The following is a 19,484-nucleotide window of genomic DNA, read 5'->3' as shown; positions in this document are numbered from 1 at the left end:
CCAAAAATCTCTTCCGTCTGGCCTTGCTATTGTTTATCATTATCCTTCATTAGCCGCCGTACGAAAGCCGAATGACAGAAGGTCATTTGTGTTTCACAAGTGTGATGCAACGCTTCTAATGATTAGTCAGATGGCATAAAATTAATGCGAGCTCCTTGGTTAGAATTGGTTGTAACTCATCGGATATCATATTTATTTGGCAAACTGTCATTCCTTTAGCGTGTTTTTGTAACTTGATTTTTCCAGCCGTCACATCCGTTTTCCTCTGTTTATCGCTGAAATCAGGCAGCTGCAGCCAAAGTTATCAGAATCAGAAAGCCTTTAATCGTCCCACAATGGGGAAATTTGCGGACCACAGCAGCAATTTGAATGAGGATGGGGGTCAGGGCTGAAAGGATAAGATATTCTAAGCAGAAGAAAAAAATGTCAGAAGAATTTTTTGAAGAATATTTATTGGTTTATCAGTTTTTTTCAACAGTCAACTGTCCAGAGCAATGGCGAGTGTGGAAAAGAGGTGAAGAAGCGTGTCCAGGCAGGCTGGAGCGGCTGGGGAAAAATATCACGTGTGATTTGTGATAGAAGGGTTTCAGCTAGGATGAAAGGAAAAGTATATAAGACAGTGGTGAGACCAGCCATGATGTTTGGACTGGAGACAGTGCCACTGAAGAAAAGACAGGAAGCAGAGCTGGAGTAGCAGAGCTGAAGATGTTGAGGTTTTCTTTGGGAGTGATCAGGTTGGATAGGCTCAGGAATGGTCGACGTAGCATACTGGTACTGGGACACTAAGTCACACAAACACACACCTCGTTCGTGTTTTATGATGATCTCCTCTTCTGCTAGACCGTAATTTTCTTTTGTGTCCTCTTTGTCTTAACACTACCCTGTGGTGGGGTCTTTTTCGGTCCTATAATAGCAAAAGTACTCCACTTGATAGCAAACTACGTCTGCACTCAAAGGTGTGTGAAACTAGTCCGCCAGCCACCGTGGCGCTGTGTGGTTTGGTTCGTCCGCCGAAAACTAGTTTGTATGCTAAGATTATATCCTCGCAAATTTAATGTTCGTAAAGCGAAACGTTCGTGTACTGAAGCGTTCGTAATCTGAGGTATCACTATATTATTAAAACTTTGACATTTTCTGTGTACCGTCTTTCTATATAAACATGCAGCTTATAGACTAGTGCGGTTTATGTTTGTACAAAATGGTTTGTCCTTTAAAAATGTACTGAGTGACGCTTATAATCAGGTGCACTTTTTATAATAAGAATAATAATACAATTGATTTATTAGCGCCTTTCAAAACTCTCAAGGTGACTTTACAGTCACAGGATAAGTTTTTCTGTGGGTGAGCAGCGACAGCCACACGCGCCAGCGTTCACTCAACCCGGAAGTAACTCAAACTGAAGGAAAGCTAGCTAGCTAAGAAATAGCTAATAATAATAATAATCATAATAATGATGATAGACAGACAGCTCGCTAGCTCGCTATAACTATATAACTCGCTAGCTTGCTATATAGCAAGCTAGCGAGCTGTCTGTCTATCATGTCTATAAGAAGCGAAACCCAAATGTACCGTACGTTCCGGACTAAATTAATTATTTATGTATTTGTGTATTTGCTCGCTAGCTTGCTCTATAGCAAGCTAGCAAGCTAGTTATATACTCAAGTTATATACTCAAACTGATAGAAAGCTAGCTAGCTACGAAATAGCTAATAATAATAATAATAATAATAATGATGATGATAGACAGACAGCTCGCTAGCTCGCTATATAACTAGCTCACTAGCTTGCTATATAGCGAGCTAGTGAGCTGTCTCTCTATCATCATTATTATTCATTATTATTATGATGAATTATTATTATTCATTATTATTATGAGTTTTATTTAATAATAATAATAATGATGATAGACAGATAGCTCGCTATATAACTAGCTCGTTAGCTTGCTATATAGCGAGCTAGCGAGCTGTCTGTCTATCATCATTATTATTATGATGATTATTATTAGCTATTTCGTAGCTAGCTAGCTTTCTATCAGTTTGAGTATATAACTAGTTCACTAGCTTGCTATATAGCGAGCTAGCGAGCAAATACACAAATACATAAATAAATAATTTAGTCCGGAAAGTACGGTACATTTGGGTTTCGCTTCTTATCCTCCCAATTCTTTCCCGATAATTGATTGATCGAATGGTAAATAAGCTGCATTTATGTCTCTTTTACCCACTCATTTCATGCAGATATTCAACCAGTAACTCGTAAATGCTCCAACTTTTGCCCACGCCTACACAGTGCGCAGAAACAATCATTAAACTGAAAAAAAAAACCTATGCGACTATGGTTGTGTGTGGTTGAAAGAAGCCCACTGAATAATTAAAACCTTTTTTTGTGGTGCAATGCATCTTTTTATGACTCTTATCTGGCAGGTAGTGTGAGGTATTTCCTCTCCATAATTTCTCTCTTGACAGCCTCAGGAAAAAAAAAAGTGATAAATCCTTATTTATAAAGGCCATGTTTGTGTCAGTGCTGTACTGCCTCCTGCAGTAGTTTTACCTCAGGCATAAACACATTTCATTTTCGACGTCGCCCTGCATAACTGTTGGTCTTCTATAACTCGATCACCCCCCACCCCCTCTCTCGACCACTAGCGTAAAGGAAAAGCTAAGGAACAACTTGACTTTTTTGATGTGAATTCTAAATCTGTTTCTTTATGTGCTCAATGCCTTGCAAGGGCAAAATGGCCACGGTCTTAAACCAACGTCACTTTTTTGTTTTTTAACTGACACCAGAAAAACGTTTTATAGCATCTAAAATACCCAAAACACGCAGTATGATATTTTTATTCAAATGCAAAACACCAATAAAAATGATTTAGAGTGTCCAAAATCTGCAAAAAAATTGAGCTGCGAATTGGGCATTTTCAGAAAGTCCCGCCCCCAGTTCGTGACGTCACGCCAAGACGTCTTGCATTGCTGGAGAATGAAGAATGGCTTCAGATTCGCAGAATATGCTTTCTTGTTACACATCCAGTTATGAATATGATTCAAATAGTTCTGAAGAGGAAAGCATACATGTTTGCAATCGATGCGTCAGTGCAGAGCGCCGATGCGTTTGTGGAACTGTCGCGGCTTGGAATTGAAGCTGATTTACGTTGGACAAGAGATGTGAGACAATCTCTTTTTGTCAATGGATGCTACAGCTTCATGTTTGCTTTCAACATTTAGCTTGTAGCAGATGTGCACTTTCTACCATAATGTCAGTGATCCATTGGTGAAAAGGACACTTTGATGTTGTCCTCTTTCATCTAGAACTGCTTCATAAAACAAAGAGGGTGGAGTCCTTAAAATGGAATGAGATTATGTGTCTTTTGTGTTATGTCACATTATTGTGCCATTCAAGAATGTATTCAGGAATTGAAAATGTGACGTATAGTGCCATTCCCGAATTTGTTCGGGTTTTGTTTTTTTCTTGTTTGGGTGCCGATAAAGCGCTGGTCTTGGCCTCTGGCAATGTTTTTTCCTTTCCACAAGGGGGAAGCATTTCCCCTTTTTCCCTGTTAGCGCTTTGTTCCAGCTTCAGCTATTGTTGAAGCGCTATATAAAGCATTATGTATATATTGCATTGTATTTTGGACAGCCGCCCTCATTTCAAGTTCATCTAACTCCAGACCCATATAATTTAGGAATGAACTTTTTTTTTCTGATGAAAGAAGAGAATCTAAGGTTTCTTACGCTGCATTGGCTGTTTATGTAGTCCTAAAACCCAATATTCTGTGGGTCCTGGAATTCGAGTGACAATGACAAAAACCTGGTACTGGACTGGACACATGTTTGCACATGTGAATGAGCTAATATGCAAGTGAAGTCTTGCAGTTTAAATGCCGCTCATGTATTCCATCATGTCATCACCCTTCTTCAATTTCTGTCAGTGTTTTTTTTTTGTGTGTGTGTCAAGGCAAACGATTGGAATTACTTTTCCTCCACTGGAAATAACTCAGGACAATTGTCCATTTGAGGATTGAGGATAAAAACTTCATAATCTCATGGGATTTAATAGAAAATGTAGGAACATTTGTTTTTTATATGCAGTTTTTATCTTTTATAGATTGCTAACCCGGGCAGATGCTGCCTGGTTCTTTGAGAAGACTTTTGAGTTTTTTTTGTCCAGATTAGGATGAAGAATCCAAGCTTTATTACTCCGATTTCACAAAAGACAACACAACTAATCCTGCCAGACATGATGGAGACTTTCTTTACAATTTGTCAGAGAAAAAGGGACCCACTGGATTTATTCTGGATGAAATTTGCACGTGAAAGCCTCAACACAATACGCTAAATAGACTGTACTTGCAGAGTGATGCTCCACTTCCACTGCTCTGAGTGCTTTACGGTACTGTACATTCAGACACTGATTGACGAATCCGTAAAAGGTTCCGTCTCGCTCGCATTCGCACACTGATCAGACATTCGGGCCTGGGTTTCATTTTGGCTCAAGGACACTTAAAAAAACTGCTGCATAAGAACCATCAGTTTTCCCCACCTACACTTTAGCCGATTAATTAACCGTGTGACATCAAATGCAAACAGCAAATAACTTGAGCAGTGTAAATGTTTGTTTTGCTTTCAACAACTTCTTGTTCCTTTTTCGTGGCAATGAATCGCGTCATCATTATGGTAGAAATTTGCTTCACGAAAATTGCTTCACAGATTTATTTCCATTATGTTTGATTTTGGACTGACTGATTTATGTTGACGCCGCACTTGTTGAGTAGAACCTTGTCAAAATATCATACATTAGATTAGCTAAGCCTTTATGAGTCTCACAGTGGAGAAATGTACCTTTCTAACAGCAAAGTGATGAAAGGAAGATTATAGGAAATATGAAAAAGGAGACTATCAAAGTGTCATTTTCACCAGTGGATCGGGGACGTCATGGTGAAATGTGCATGTGTGCTCCAAGCTAAATGTTGAAAGCAAACACGAAGCTGTAGCATCCATTGACGAAAATATAATAAAAATAATAGTCTTCCATCTCCTGTCCCATGTAAATCCGCTTCAATTCCAAGCCGCGACAGTTCAAAATACACATTGGCACTCTGCAGTGACGCTCCTTTCTTCTCATCTTGGGTTGCTCAAGTCATAGTGAAACCTTAAAAGATTGCAAATCTAAGTGGATTACTGGTAGTTTTCTAAATAATTCTAAAAGCCTTTTCTAAACAAAAACATCAATATTAACTCATTCACTGCCATTCACAAATTTATTCGGGAATTGAAAATATGACATACAGCACCATTCCCGATTTTTTTTTTTTTTCATGCTTGGGTGCTGGGCCCCTGTTTTTGTACGGGCAGCTCTAAATAAACATACCGGTACTGCACATCAGCAACAGACACTTTGTTACATTGCTCTAGACAAGCGAGAAATAACTGTCGCCTCAGCAGAAAGATGCTAATTCCTCCAATTTGTGAAATCTGTCATTTAAATAGCAACATGCTACTGTGGTACCACACCTGTCTTTTGAAGGCAAAAGAAGATAATGAGCTCCATCCATCCATCCATCCATCCATCCATCCATCCATCCATCCGCTCTGCTGCTTATTTGCACCCATCCGACACTGGGAACGGATCCCAGATAAATTACCAAATTGTGGTACAACAATCATTTGCAACTGCATTCGGGTCTACAACCAGTATTCAATAGGTAATGCCTTGACGTGCTACTTTAATTTACTAGATTAGCATTTATTTCTCAAATCTTCCTTCGTCATTGCAATAAATGCAAAAGTCCCTTCAAGAATGCCAACGAAAACAAAAGCCTTTTATAGTGGGAACTTAACTCATTCATTTCCAGACATGTGCAAAAATGTGTCCACTCCAATGCCAGGGTTTTTGTCATTGTAACAGCATATTGAGTTTTTGGATTACTTAAAGATTATGTACAGCATGAGAAACTTTAGACTCTCCTCTTTCATCAGGAAAAAAAAAGAGTTAATTCCTAAATTTTTCAGGTCTGGGGTTATATGAGCTTGAAATGAGGATGGCTATCCAAAATACAATGCAATACATACATATTGGTTTATATAGCGCTTTAACAACAGCTGAAGCTGGAACCAAGCGCTAAAATGGAAAAAAAAGGGAAATGTTGCCCCTTTATGAAGAAAAATCATCGCCAGAGGCCATGGCCAGCTTTTATCAGCACCCAAGCATGAAAAAAAACAAAACACAAACAAATTCGGGAATGGCGCTCTACGTCATATTTTCAATTCCCGAATAAATTCGTGAATGAGTTACAATTGCATTAACAAAAACATGCATCAGTGTGTCAAACAGGAACCCTTCAGTAAACCACATCATTTGACAGATTATCCCTACGTTGACATAAACTAAAACTCTGCCATGGAAATTCAAAGCCATATGTGAACACAAGCCCAAAATACAGCCAATCAGTAGAAGAATATGCTGTGGTCTGACGAGACCACATTTCAATTTGTTTTGGCAATATGAATCACAATACTGTATACGACAAACTACACTCTTTAGTAACTGAAGTCGGACATCAAGCAAGGTAGGGATAAATGACAATTAGAATCAGAATCATCTTTATTTGCCAAATATGTAGAATTCTGTGACTGTAAAGTCACCTTGAGAGTTTTGAAAGGCGCTGAGAAATGAAATGTATTATTATTATTATTATTATTATTATTATTATTATTATTATATTATTATTATTATTATTATTATTATGAGGAATTTGTCTCCGGTAGAACACGCTGCACAAGTATCATCATCAAGAAATTGCAAAGAGGCACTATACAGTTGTATTTGGGTTACTGTTGAGAGACTTAATGGCGACTGGGGAAGAAGCTGTTTAAGTATCTGCTGGATTTGGTGGGCATGGATCGGTAGCTCCTGCCTGAGGGGAGTCGCTGGAAAAGGTGGTGGGCAGGGTGCGGAAGGTCCAGTAGGATTTTCCACCCTTGTTTTCATTCTTGCAGTGTGCAAGTCCTCGAGAGTGGGTAGGACGGTGCCAATGAGTTTTGTTGTAGTGTCATTTCACGTCAGTTGCTAAACACTCGATATCCCTTTTCTTCTGAAAAATTCAAATGTAATATGCAATGCTTTCTATATACGGTGATACCGTGATTTACGAACCCCTTGGCTTCCGAACTGTTCGGTTCACGAACGTTACATTTATGAAAATTTTACCTTGGCATACGAACTTTACCTTGGCATCCAAACTTTTTTCATACGCGCAGCTGCCTCAATGAATGATGTGTCGTTCGCGAACGAGCCCGTTCTTCTAACAACAAAATAGCAGCCAACTGTTTTTTCCTCTATTCCCCGCCCCCAGTCTTCGGTTAAAGCCACGTGATTGGTCAAAAACACAGCAGTGAGGGGATGTGGTTTAAACATTAAAGAGACAGGGAGATGACAGTGAGGGAGTTCAAAGGAAGTTCAAAGTGTGATAGTGAGAGAGGAGTGATAGTGATAGAGAGTGATAGTTCAAAGGCAGAGTGTAGACTGCAAGTTTAAAATACCCCATCAATCAGGCTCCACAAATAAGCCGCACAAGCCATCTGTACACTTGATGCAAAAAACCTATCAACCCAGCTAAACAGAACACAATTGATGAGGAACTAGATACAATTATCACACAGAATGCACCGACAAGGGATCATTCCTCAAGATGGTCAAAGAAGAAGGTTACGTTCCTGATCAAGTGTTTAATGCTGATGAAACTGGCCACGCCATTCCATCAAGCCATCAACGACCATCACAAAGGTAAATAAATGGACTTTATTATATAGTACAGTTTATTGATTTAATTTTAATACAATAGCATATTTATTATACGTAAAATAAGGTATATTTTGTCTTAGAAGTCTTAGAAAATTAGAAACTAAAAAAATGTTTATGGGGACCTGGGTACGGATTATTCTTATTTTAATGGTTTCCTATGGGAAATTAATTTTTGGGATACACACTTTTCGCCTTACACACTGTCTGGGAACCAATGAAGTTCGTAAGCCAAGGTATCACTGTATTATATCTTCTACTGTACGCTTTACAGACATTATAAATCCCAGATTCTCATGTATTTAGCACGCTAAGTATGAATGCAGCTGCTTGCGAGGAGTGTGGCACATCTGTTTCTGAGGCGAAATGTCCTTTGTTGGAATCATATTAGCACCGCAAAAAAAGCAGGATTAGCGTGTTTCTTAACACCGGTATGAATGCTGAGCTCCTTTCAGTCACTTTGAATGATGACAAAGAGTTACTTTCACCATTCAAACATTCTCCCTTTTCTCCTTCAAGAAAATCCAATCAGTAATCAATAGGGAATCATTTCAATGGGTTGAATTAGTCCAAGTGTGCCTTCCAACACGTTTTTATTGAATTCTACTTCGCTTTTAAAAAGACCACACACTAATAGTGCAGCGTTAGCATCACCCGTAATCGGTGTGTCTCTTTGTTGACTTGGATGGAGACTAATTCTTGAATCTTTCATCGAAGGAAACGTGAACAGCTTGACAAAGAATGAGCAGTGATATGCACAGAAACTGCCCGGTCCTCTTTTTCATGCTGATTAATTATTTACATTTGTTGTTAAATATTCATGTTGAATGCCATGGCTTTAGGCCTGCACACAAAGCTGACAGTCTTTAAAAGGATGAAGCCCAGTCCGTGAAAAAGGTAATTCCGGCACTCGACTGTCTTGGAGTGCCTCGAGGTGTAGGATGTGCAATTTTATTTGGGAAAATAATGAGAGGTAGACATCACAGAAGGTGAATTTATTCGAAAAGAAGGTCATATGGCCTCAGGACAGGAGACGGGCTACTGTTCAAAGTGCGGCAGACACCTCTTCCCTTCCTCTTGACCAAATGCCGCGTCTCTGCGCTGCTGACCTGTAGCCTTAAACTCAACGTGGCCACAAAATTCCACCATGGCAACATGTGTTTTTTGGCAAAGGAACCACTTTAGTTTGAGCCACTCTGGTCCAAGATGGAATAGTCCATCCCATTGTAACAGCTATTTTTCATTCATTTAAGGTGTGCCTTATATATGGAAAAAAAGGTTGAAAATGCACCATTTATTGGGGGTTTGCCTTATACTACAGTGCGCCTTATACACCAGAAAATACAGTGTGTGTGTGTGTGTATACTGTATATATGTGTTTAGCTAGCTAAATAGCTATAGCTATCTAGCTAGATCGCTATCTATCTATCTAAATAGCGAGCTAGATGGATGGATAGATGGATGGATGGATTGGGTGGGTGGATGGATAGATGGATGATAGATGGATAGACAGCTAGCTAGCTCAATAGCTAGCTAGCTTGGTTGCCTGCTAGCTAGCGCGATTGCAAGCTCGATAGCTACTTCAATAGCTAGTTCGATAGCTAGCTAGATAGTTCAATAGCTAGCTCGAGCTAGCTCAATAGCGAGTTTGATAGCCAGCTAACTAGATAGAACTGGATAGATGGATAGCACGCTCGATAGCTAGGTAGCTAGTAGTAGATAGTGCGCTAGGTAGCTAGTGGTAGAGATAGCGCGCTCAGTAGCTAGTCGTAGATAGATAGATAGATAGATAGGTGGGTGGGTGGATGCATGGATGGATAGATGGATAGATAGATGGATAGACAGCTAGCTAGCTCAATAGATATCTATCTGGATAGCTAGCTTGATTGTCTGCTTGCTAGCTCGATATAGCTACTTCAATAGCTAGTTCGATAGCTAGCTAGATAGTTCAATAGATAGCTAGCTAGCTAGTTTGATAGCTAGCTAACTAGTTAGATAGACAGGTAGGTGTCATGATCTGGTTGGCGACCAACGGGGGGCGCTGTCGGCCCCGCCTGCACCTGCACAGGTGCTGGTCGTTTCCAATCAGTGACACTCAAAAGGACCCCCGGCACAACCATTTGGGGTTGGGTAATTGTTGAATGTCATTGTCATTGTCATTGTCATTGTTGAATGTGCACTGTTGTGTGATGTTGAACGCATTGTACTCTGTTGTATGCATTTGTATGCATTGTGTGCGGTGCATTTGTTTGTTTAACCTTGGCGGACTTTTAATCTTGCTTTTCTTTTGATACTTTGTATTTTTTCCGTTCAGATGATTTTGATGTTTTAGATGTTGTTCCTGCTGACTTTATATTAATACAATTTGTCAAACACAACCTCCTGCTCCCTCCTGCCCGCACCCGCCATCACCACATTGCAAAACGTGACAGTAGGTGGGTAGTTGGGTGAATTGACTATAAAAACAAAGATGTGCAATTTTCCTACTAAATCCCATCCATAAAAATATGTTAGTGTTTTTATGAAACAAGGTATTGATCCACTCAATGGTTATTTCTAGCGATGATAATTAGGTCAACGTGTTTTTTGTTGGTCAGCAACATTCTTAATGTAACCTAATGTGCCCAACAACATAATCGTCCCTCTGGCCTGCTCAAATGTATCTTTCAAATAATTGCTTCAGTCAGACTGTTTGCTCTTCTTTCCACCGTTGTTGAGGTTTATGCAGCTGCGTCAACAGACGTTTGCAGCAAATAAACTGTAATCAAGAAAATCTTTGAGCTGACCCATTTGCTGAAGAAAAACACAATGCGTGGATTGCAAGCACATCTCTTAAAGGACAACTGACACAATTTGTTCGTGTCCTGACATCAGAAAAACGTTTTAGAGCACAGGTGTCAAAGTCAAGGCCCGCGGGCCAAATCCGGCCCGCCACATCATTTTTTTTGGCCCGCGAAAGCACTGGACATTAACTCATTCATTGCCAGTTGATGTGCAAAAATATGTCCACTCCAGTGCCGGGGTTTTTGTCATTTTCATTGAAATTGCCGTACCCACAGAATATTGAGTTTTAAGACTACATAAACATTCAATTCAGCGGAACAAACCTTAAAGGACAACCGACGTCGCCGGACAAGTTGTTTCCATAATTTGTAAAATCACTTCAAATTACTTCTACTGAACATATTTTACAAAGATTCCACCGCATATAGCTATATTTTACGTTTTAAGACTCGCGCTGAATATTCCGTAAGTCTTGTTTTTGAGTTGGTGACGAGTCCACACCCTACGTCACTGAAGGAACGCCCCTCAGCGAGAAAGGACATACCTTGCATCACCTCAATGCATTTTGCAATACTTTGTTTGGTCTGAAAACTTCGTGTTGATCCGTGTTGATGGGGAAATTAGAAGGAAAACACATAAATAACGTGATGGTGAATCCTTGTGTGTGGCACCGAGCATCTATTTGATATTCACTGACAAAAATTGTAAGGAATTAATCAGCCCGTTTCCACGGAGCTTTCCACTGACCTTTGTCACCCTCTTCTGCCTCTTTTGAGGGCTACATTTCCCCACGGAGATGACACACATTCGGTGACACATTTCCCCCCTCAAAATGACACGAAATAAATTATTTAATCGATTGAAAACGTATGCTTTCCTCTTCAGAACTATTTGAATCATATTCATAAATGGATGAGTAACAAGACAGCATATTCGCCGAATCTGAAGCCATTGTTTTGATTCTCGAGCAAGGCAAGACGTCTTGCCGTGACACCACGAACATGGGTGCGGGACCTACTGAAACTGGCCACTTCCGGTTTCAATTTGAAGTAGTTTTTAGACACTTTAACTCATTTTTATTGGTGTTTTGCATTTGACTAAAAATATCATACTGTGTGTTTTGGGTATTTTAGATGCTATAAAACGTTTTCTGATGTCAGTCAGGAAACAAAAAAGTGACGTTGGTTGTCCTTTAATAATAATAATAATAATAACAATAATAATACATACATACATACATACATACATTTCATTTATAAGCGCCTTTCAAAACTCTCAAGGTCACTTTACAGTCACAGGATAATTTCTTCTTTCATCAGAAAAAAAAACTGTTAATTCCAAAGTTATATGGGTCTGGAGTTATATGTGCTTGAAGTGAGGCTGGCTGACCAAAATACAATGCAATACATAGATATTGGTTTATATATCACTTTTACAACAGCTAAAGCTGTAACAAAGCTCTAACATTGACAAAAGGCAAATGCCCCTTGTGGATAAAAAAAAAACATTGCCAGAGGCCATGGCCAGTGCTTTATCGCACCCAAGCATGAAAAAAACCAACACATTCAGGAATGGTTCTTTATGTCATATTTTCAATTGCCGAATACATTTGTGAATGGCAGTGAATGAGTTAATATTGATGTTCTTGTTTAGAAAAGGCTTTTAGGAAAAAACATTGCCAGAGGTCTGACCAGCGCTTTATCGGGAATAGCAGTGAATGGGTTAATGACATGTGCGCACACTTCAACAACCCGCAAGAACCCATACCACTCTAATGTACATACTGTGATTAAAATGCCACGTCTACTGTATGTCTCCTCAACGTGTTGACATAGACAATGTCATATGCTTATGTGGAGAAATCGAGTCTCCGTTGATGATAAATGATATGTTGGGGGCTGAGGTGATTTTATCACCCGTCTTCACTCGATGCGCATAAAAGCTTCTCGACGCCGTATGCGCCAGAGCAAAAAAAAAAAAAAAAAAAAAACAACAACAACGAACATCTGCTTTGAGGAGCGCTTCCATGAGCAAATCTGCCAGTATTTCAACATCACAACAACTAGGAGCTGTTTTGTTGTTACTTTTATAAAAATAATTATAAATGCACAGCATATTTATCGAGGGGTATGCGGGGATCGATGTGCATGCATGGAATTCATACCGAAGTCCTGAAATATTTCATGAATGGAACAACGTGCACATTTGCGGTCGGTGTGGAATTTTAAAACACAAGCCGTTTGCACAATATGGAAACTAGAAAAGATTGAAGAAGATGACTTTTAACCAGAATGTCTTGTATTAATGTGAACGTTAAAATGAAATCACGCTACCAGATGAAATTTTTTTCACGGACACGCTGAAAATATGACATCTATGACCAATTTGGTTGTAGTCTCGAGCTCCGATTCAAAAAAATCATCATTTCCTATCTTATAATGAAACTAGGTCTTCTTGAGATGTTTTTGATTGAAATAGCTTCAGATTTCAGTCATTATGCCCCTCATATGTTTCTATTTTCAATCAATTACTCTTTTAAGATCTTAGCATTCAATAAAATGACTTGAAACTCTGATTTGCATCATAACTGAATATTAATTTGTGTGTTATTGAATTCAAGGACATCAGAAAAACGTTTTATAGCATCTAAAATACCCAAAACACGCAGTATGATATTTTTTATTCAAATGCAAAACACCAATAAAAATGACTTCAAGTGTCCAAAATCTACAAAAAAATTGAGCTGCGAATTGGGCATTTTCAGAAAGTCCCGCCCCCAGTTCGTGACGTCACGCCAAGACGTCTTGCATTGCTGGAGAATCAAAACAATGGCTTCAGATTCGGATAATATGCTTTCTTGTTAGACATCCAGTTATGAATATGATTCAAATAGTTCTGAAGAGGAAAGCATACATGTTTGCAATCGATTAAATAATTTATTCCGTGCCATTTTGAGGCAACATTGGGGGGAAATGATCGCCAGAAAAGAGGCACAAAATGGCGACCTCCTGTGGCCTATAAACATAAGTGAACAAATAAATAAATAAACACATAAATCAATCAATACATGAATGAATGAATGAATGAATGAATGAATGAATGAATGAATGAGTGCATAAATAGACTAATAAATAAATAATGAACAAATAAACATAAATAAACAAGCAAATAAATAAACATATAAATACATAAATAAATAGACTAATGAATACATAAAATAATAAATCATGAACAAATAAACAAAAAATGACTGAATGAATAAATAAATAGACTGATGAATACATAAATAATGAAGAAATAAACACATACAGTAAAGTCTCGTTATATCGATATTCAAGGGAGTCCGAAAAAATATCGATATAACCGGGACTATCGATATATCCGACCCTGTTTGCATGTAATTTTCTCCGTGCGTGCATAGAAATAGTATCGATATAACCGGGACTATCGATATATCCGATATCGATATAACGAGACTTTACTGTACATGAACAAATAAATAAACACATACATAAATAGCGAAATAAATACATGAACGAACAAATACATTAATAAACGCCCAAATAACTACATAAATAAATAAATAAATAAATAAATATATGACTGAATACAAAAATAAATAAATAGACTGATAAATAAATACATTGATAAACGAATAAAGAAATCAATAAATAAATAAATGAACAGATGAACACGTAGATGAACAAACAAATAGGTACATGAATAAATAAATAGATAAAGAAATAAATACATGAATGAATAAATAAACAGATTGATAAATAAATAATGAACAAATAAACACAGATGAACAAACAAATAAATAAACGCATAAATATATAAATAAATACCTAGATGAACAATTTCCTTATAGCGCAATTTTTATTTTATTTTGTCTTTCATGGTACAGATATTTACTTTCATACCCATACATGTGGGAAAGGATTTCACAATGCATTTTTTATTGTTTATTCAACCTATATACTTTTTTCCAAATTGGTATTCATGACATTTTTCTCACTGTTTGATAGACATCGAATATGACAGTGGAGGTCATTTCACCCAGAAAACGCTGGAGGGTAATATGAATGTTTTTTTTCAAACCTCCCAATGATAAGATTTAAAGGACAACCGACGTCTCCGGACAAGTTGTGTCCATAATTTGTAAAATGCCTTCAAATGACTTCTACTGAGCGTATTTTAATAAGATTCCACCGCATATAGCTTTATTTTACGTTTTAAGACTCGCGCTGAATATTCCGGAAGTCTTGTTTTTGAGTTGGTGACGAGTCTGTACGTGACGTCACTGAAGGAACGCCCCTGACCGAAAAAAAAAAAAAGGACACATTGTCGCAGTCCTTCCATCACGTCAATGCATTTTGCTGTGCTTATTTGGTCTGAAAACGTCATGTTGCACCAAAAAGAGCCAGAAGAGGGCGACCAAGCTCCATATAAGGAATTTATTAGCCTGTGGAAACGGGCTGATTAATTCCTCACAGGAGCTCGGTCGCCATTTTCTGCCTCTTTCTTGGTGATCCATTTCCCCCCAATGTTGCCTCAAAATGAATTATTTAATCGATTGCAAACATGTATGCTTTCCTCTTCAGAACTATTTGAATCATATTCATAACTGAATGTGTAACAAGAAAGCATAATCTCCGAATCTGAAGCCATTGTTTTGATTCACAAGCAATGCAAGGCGTCTTGGCGTGATGTCACAAACTGGGGGTGGGACTTTCTGAAAATGCCCAATTCGCAGCTCAATTTTTTGCAGATTTTGGACACTTTAAGTCATTTTTATTGGTGTTTTGCATTTGACTAAAAATATCATACTGCGTGTTTTGGGTATGTGTTTCTGATGTCAGTTAGGAAACAAAAAAGTGACATTGGTTGTCCTTTAAGGACAACACGTGCATACACATCAGAAACCATCCTCTCTTTTGTGTTACCTTGGTAAACAAAGTTGAAGGACTTTTAGTCATTTCAAAAAAAAAATGTCTGCTTGCCTGACAAATTCAAGCAAATGCTATTTTTCTTTTCCTTTAATTCGGCAACGTCTGAGGTGCCCATTGTGCGTCTCCTTTTTGCTTAATTGTGTTTGGAATTGGGTGTTATGTAAGCGGTGCTCTTCTGCTGCTGGGTCTGAATAAGAGGAGATCAAAAAGGGGGGAATGGAGGCATGAAGGAAGAGCATTTGCCGCCTTCTCCTCTTCTTCATTCTCACCACATTCCCTGTACCGCACGACTTGCCCTGGATTCCACCGCTCTGCCTCCCTCTTTCCCTCCCTCCCTCGGACATTACACTTTAATCTCGTGTTCCGTGCTGCTTTCTCCCTCGCAACCTCACCCAACTCATCCGGCCTATCACTCTTTAGCGTTTCCTTTTTTTTTTTTTTTTTTTAACAGTCCATCACCCACATCCACCCATCCATCAGTTCCACTCTGCCTTTCTTGGTTAATCCAGTGCCCTGTGCAGCTTTGGTGGGGAGTGACACGATTGCCCGAAATGACTGTTCATCCTTTGCTTGTACATATGAGTGTGTATACAGCCTCAAATGAGATGGGAGGTGTGTGTGTGAGAGAGAGAGAGAGAGAGAGAGAGAGAGAGAGAGAGAGAGAGAGAGAGAGAGAGAGAGAGAGAGAGAGAGAGAGAGAGAGAGAGAGAGAGAGAGAGAGAGAGAGAGAGAGAGAGAGAGAGAGAGAGAGAGAGAGAGAGAGAGAGAGAGAGAGAGAGAGAGAGAGAGAGAGAGAGAGAGAGAGAGAGAGAGAGAGAGAGAGATTGATAGATAGATATATAGAGAGCGGGAGAGATTGAGAGTGAGAAAGACAGATAGACAGAGATAGTGAGAGAGAGACAGAGGCGAGAGAGATAGAGAAGACAGAGAGAGATATTGATAGAGGGAGTGAGAGAGAGAGAGAGAGAGAGAGAGAGAGAGAGAGAGAGAGAGAGAGAGAGAGAGAGAGAGAGAGAGAGAGAGAGAGAGAGAGACAGATTGATAGATAGATATATAGAGAAAGAGAGAGCGGGAGAAATTGAGAGTGAGAAAGACAGATAGACAGAGATTGAGAGGGAAAGAGAGAACGAGAGAGACAGAAAAAGAGAGCGAGACAGAGATAGTGAGAGAGAGACAGAGGCGAGAGAGATAGAGAAGACAGAGAGAGAAAGAGGGGAGAGAGAGAGAGAGGAGAGAGGGAGAGGTTGACATTGAGAACGTAAGAGAGACAGAGATTGAGAGAAAGGGAAAAAGAGAGAGAGAGAGAGAGGGAGACAGAGATTGAGAGAGAGAGAAAGAGGGAGACAGAGATTGAGAGAGAGAGAGAGAGAGAGAGAGAGAGAGAGAGAGAGAGAGAGAGAGAGAGAGAGAGAGAGAGAGAGAGAGAGAGAGAAGACGGAGAGGGAGAGATTGAGAAAGAAAGAAAGAGATACAGAGATTGAGAGAGGGAAAGAGAGAGAGAAAGAAAGAGAGAGATATACAGAGACAGAGAGAGAGCGAGAGAGAGAGAGAGAGAGAGAGAGCGAGAGAGAGGTTGCAGGTGCTGCAAGTGAAACATAAGGGCATGTCCGTTGGGGAACGTATATACACACACACACACACACACACACACACACACACACACACACAACACACGATTTGTGTCACACAAGCAGCAGAAGCGCGGATGTGATAGAGAGAGGAAAAAAAATCCACGCAATTCCTCAAAGTATTATCTCTGACTTTAATCTTACCAACTGTCTCTTTTTTCCCTCCCCGCCAAGCGTGTCTATATAAAGCAAACGTGTTCAAATGCACACTTTTCACATTTAACACCAGTCGGCTGACAATAAAAGAAGACGAAAAGAGCAGCCTTGCAAGCCATCGCAAGCTCCATTAAGCCGACACGCATCCTACCTTCGCCCCCACGTTTTTTTTCCCCCTTCACTTTTGTTGCTTCCCCTTGGGCTTCTCGTGTCAAAAGCATTCCCTAACTTAGCACACGTTCGATCGGCTCCAGCAAATTCCCATAAGCGAGTTCTACTCCTTTCCTCCGATCGCATTATTTGTCACCAAGCGAGAGCAAGAGAGACGCGCTCACCTCCAAGGAAGTGTTTTCACAACCGCGGGTCCAGTCGAATCCACTCGGCTGCCCCGCAAGTCCAGTCGAATCCACTCGGCTGCCCAGCAAGTCCACAACAGCGTCTCGTCATCGCGCACACCACAGTGCAGACTCGTCTCCCTACACCACCTCCTCCCCCGTCCTCTTCCTCCGCCTCTTCCTCGTCAAAGGGCGCAGTGTCCCCCTACTCAGCGCAAAAGAGCGAAATACGTACGTGCGTCTAAAAAGTCTGATTTACACCCCACCGGCTTCCGTAGCTTCCCCACTTGTAGTACTTCTGGACCGGTACGTAAACCTGATGCGTTCAGGAACAACTTTGGTCACCTTCAGGGTACTTTGTAGTCTGCTCCCCAGCACTCGTCTGGAAAGCGTGCGTGTCCGTTTGGGAGCGCGCTCGTCCAAATACGCTCCGTGTGTAATATGTGTGTCTGTCTAAGCGTATAGGTCAGGTGTCGGGAACTTATGGCTCGCGAACCATATATGGCTCTTTTGATGATTGCATCTGGCTCGCCGATAAAACTAAATACTGTACTGTACATATTGTCGCTTTTTTGCTGTTCATTTCCTGTTTGGGCGGCAGTTGGCGAAAGATCAATTTTGATTGGATGATACTGACCTATGGCCGTTGATGTTGAAACAGGTAAACGCCCCCTTTTCAATAAGCCTGACAAGTAAAAAATGACTGGTTGAGTTTCGTACACTGGAGACAAAAAGTTCTGCCGCGATTCGAATTTCTAATGAAACAATACGATGAATGAATCAGTTGAATATCAATCTCAAGCCACATGCTAATGTTAGCATCAATATACTTCTGTGAGAGACAGCAGAAAGCAAGCGTGCAAGCTAATGAGCAGTGTGCAGGCTAACTAGCAGTAGCTTTGCCTATGGACCCGGCAAGTTGACTTCCATTCCGATCGTTTGGCTGAATTTTTTTACCAATCATGAGGAACGGAAAACTATTCATAATAATGGTGAGTGACAATTTATTTTAAATAATATATTCTGACATTTTGTTGAAATTGTGTGCGTGTGTGTGTGCGTGTTTGTATGCGTGTGCGTGTGTGTGTGTGTCTCACTGAAAAACATTTCTAAATATTTTACTTTTATGGCTCTCTTAGTCAAAAAGGTTCCCAACCCGTGGTATAGTGTAGGGGCACTGCACCTACATTTTTCATCTTTTAGTGTATAATGGACGCACGCCCGTGCCTTTATGTACAAAATAACCCATGCCTTATTGTGTATTTTTTCTCTTTGGCATTCACTTTTGTGTTACAAATGCGTTAAAATCAGTGGCGGACTGTCAAGGCCTGCAAAGTCTTCTCTGCTGGCCTAAAAATATCTGAATCACGGACTGATGTTAATGATCGCATTTTCTGCGTAGCTCTTTCTCTTGTTTATTATAATTATTATTATTATTATTATTATTATTATTAATATTAATTATATTTTGTCCATGAATTCTTATGAAATAATTCCAAATTGTCTCACAGTTGAGGGGTTTGTATTTATGTATGTGTGGAGGGCTCTATTTCAAGGATTGCTAAGGAAGAAGAGATTGACTTTGTTTCAATGCAGCTGTTTCCTTTTATATTTTTTTACGTCTCGTCTCGTGAACTGTGAACTCACCCGAACACGCCCTTCTCCGGTGACGCGACAAACACAACCTCCCCTCCTCCAACCAATCACACAAACATGCCAAAACCATCAAAGTCAGAATCAGAATATAACTGAATATAACTCCGACAACCCCAACAATTTAACAAACGCTTCCACTTTTATTACTTTTACTCTGTTGTACTGCTCCCATATGTGTG

General features: G+C 39.6%; 2 protein-coding genes across 4 annotated transcripts in view; one reads left to right on the top strand and one right to left on the bottom strand.

The window, feature by feature from the left end:
* Positions 1-19,484, top strand: part of macrod1 (mono-ADP ribosylhydrolase 1) — a 229,202-nt gene that overhangs the window by 68,523 nt on the left and 141,195 nt on the right. The window lies entirely within an intron of this gene.
* Positions 1-19,484, bottom strand: part of flrt1b (fibronectin leucine rich transmembrane protein 1b) — a 58,920-nt gene that overhangs the window by 27,893 nt on the left and 11,543 nt on the right. The window contains exon 1 of one of the 2 annotated variants that reach the window (XM_089021294.1): positions 17,650-17,913. The exons of the other annotated variant lie outside the window; for it this stretch is intronic. The gene's annotated coding sequence lies outside the window, so the exon portion shown is untranslated. Of the gene's footprint in view, positions 1-17,649; positions 17,914-19,484 lie in introns of those variants that run through there. 2 annotated transcript variants of the gene reach the window in all.

The sequence above is a fragment of the Hippocampus bargibanti genome, linkage group LG02 (genome assembly GCF_051943395.1).
Source record: "Hippocampus bargibanti isolate YZ-2025 linkage group LG02, ASM5194339v1, whole genome shotgun sequence".
Classification (NCBI taxonomy): Eukaryota; Metazoa; Chordata; class Actinopteri; order Syngnathiformes; family Syngnathidae; genus Hippocampus; species Hippocampus bargibanti.
Note: the sequence above shows the minus strand (reverse complement) of the source record. Positions and strands in the feature narration are given on the sequence as shown.